Source organism: Poecilia reticulata, unplaced genomic scaffold (assembly GCF_000633615.1).
Source record: "Poecilia reticulata strain Guanapo unplaced genomic scaffold, Guppy_female_1.0+MT scaffold_585, whole genome shotgun sequence".
Lineage (NCBI taxonomy): Eukaryota > Metazoa > Chordata > Actinopteri > Cyprinodontiformes > Poeciliidae > Poecilia > Poecilia reticulata.
Genome location: NW_007615339.1, coordinates 1 through 2,230, shown reverse-complemented (window position 1 = coordinate 2,230; position 2,230 = coordinate 1). Strand labels below are relative to the sequence as shown.

Here is a 2,230-nt window from a genome sequence, read left to right as displayed (position 1 = left end):
CTCTAGGTGTTTTAGAGGGTGCCCTCAGTTGGTTGTTGTCCTGAGTCTTGCAAATATCAGGGGATCCACTGTGACACAAAATATCAGGGCCCAACAACACATGCTTCGCACATCGTTTACGTCTTATTTTACAGATCTTCACCTGCAAATATCTAACATGTACTTGAGATGCAAACAGCATKCTGACAATGGAGCGAGAATTTCCTTTTCAAAGAAAAAAGTTTAATTTTTTCTGGGTCAGTCACCAAAGTGACTGTGCCTTTTTTATTTCAGGCAAACTAAAACATTTGTCAGTTTCTAAAACACGAATGGAAAATGACAATTTTGAATTGGATAACAGAACAAATAGGCCAACAGACTGATGAGGTTTCTCACTCAAAGCTAACCTTCTGTCCATTTATTGTCAGTATTGAAAATCCATCCAAAAATAATGGCTGGATTTAACAAGATGCCAAGTGACAACTAATGTAATAGTTTTCTCTGTATCCATTTCTTTTCTGTGGAAATGATATCCACAGAACCCAGAGGCTGGGGAGACAGAGTCGATATTGCAAAACGGTCAGTTGAGATAGTCGTCATAGGTCAGTGTTCACCTCTGTTCAGCCTTCTTCCACTGATTTGTAGTATACTGGAAAGTGATTTCATCATGAAACACGAATTAGTGGCAGAAGACAAGCTGCTCATCATTCCTGATTCCTTCATCTTTTAGCCATCCTGAAAGTTTTTAGTCCAGAAGAAAAGGACGGGTGTGGTCATGGTACACAGGAAGGATGTCACCTCCAATCCAGCCTCTGAACAAACATGTTAGACCTGATCCGTGCTCCTCTCTGAAGAGCAGAACAATCTGCCGGTCATTGTCCGAGCCGCTGGTGACAGGCACTGTAATGCTGCAGGGCACCAAACAGGTCTTCATACGAAACGTTTTTGTGGGAGGGCAGGGAACTGATGGGAACAAAAAACATCGATCAGATGATAAAAACAAATAAGAACTGAAGATATCAAGGACACAACTAAGTAGTGTAGTGTTCATGCTGCCCCTCACAAGATGCCACACCTTGCCCATATCAGAAACCGCCACTGAACCAGAGCCAGGAGGCGGGTCTTAGTGCTGTCACTCAACGTTACATACTGGCTGCTAACTGTGATAATGGCGGGGAAACAACTTGGTGTTGCATGAAAACCACATGCCAGTCGTCGATGGTCATGCTAACTAGCCTAGCATTCACAATAGAATCTGGTGATAGGGAAAAATTGTAACAGCAGCAGAGAAAAAGGGGAGGAAGAGGAAGGAGAAGCAGACTGTGATTGACAAGTGCTAAGACCCACCTCCTGGCTCTGATTGGTGGTTTCTAGTTAGCACTAGAAGGAAGTGGGGCTCACGAATTTCACAGATTATCTGTCTCATAGAATACTGTAATGACAGAGTGACAGTTTTAATAAATATGTAAAAAATATATATATATATTTTGTAAAAGTTACATAGTCCAGCTTTAAGATCCACCAGTGTAAAATGTTCATTCTTGCCATTTTTCAACTGATCTTAACATTTTGATCAGGAGTGTATGCACCGCTACATTCTGTGTGATGAGGCTGAAGGACAGACAGCAGCTTACACAAACTCTGTGAGTCTGATGTGCCAGGGGAGGAAACCCAGTGTGCTGTTCACAGCACCAAACTTCACCACCAACTCAGGGTCTGGGATATTTTTTGATTCTGAAAAAATAAATAAAACAAAAGGCATATGTATTAAATGTCACAGTTTGAGGAAGGTTGGATAGCATTACATGATGAAACTGAACAAACTGAACCAACAGGTGTTCACCAGGTCTCTAAAAAATAGACCCACTGTAAGACATCAAATGTGACTGTTCGTCTAAAGTTCTAGAACTAGCAAGGAGGAAAAGGCCTGAAATAGCAACATATATCCTTTATGCATCTGAATATCTGAAGGAAATGCATATTATGGATTTTTTTTCCCGATTAAAGATAATATTATTAATGAACGTGTTTGTTAAAGGTATGCCTAATACTAGAGGTGTGCCAATCGATCGGTCACCGATCTTAATCGGCCGATTTTCATGAAAAAGTGCATGATCAGTGATCGGCGATCATTGGCTCTTGTTGCAGATACCGATCACCTGCATCTCATTTCACAGCCTGCCTGTGCAGCTGGTCTCCTCTTTCCTTCACTGCGCAAACGTGCAGCAACAAATCCTAAGCGATGTGGAAC

General features: G+C 41.6%; 1 long non-coding RNA gene across 1 annotated transcript; it reads right to left on the bottom strand.

Annotated features, from left to right (window-relative positions):
* Window positions 1-200: 200 nt before the first annotated feature.
* On the bottom strand, window positions 201-1,740 carry LOC103461089 (uncharacterized). Its single transcript, XR_533042.2, has 2 exons — window positions 1,614-1,740; window positions 201-942 (listed from the first exon to the last, which is right to left on the bottom strand). It is a non-coding gene; the product is annotated as an uncharacterized LOC103461089 (long non-coding RNA).
* Window positions 1,741-2,230: the final 490 nt, after the last annotated feature.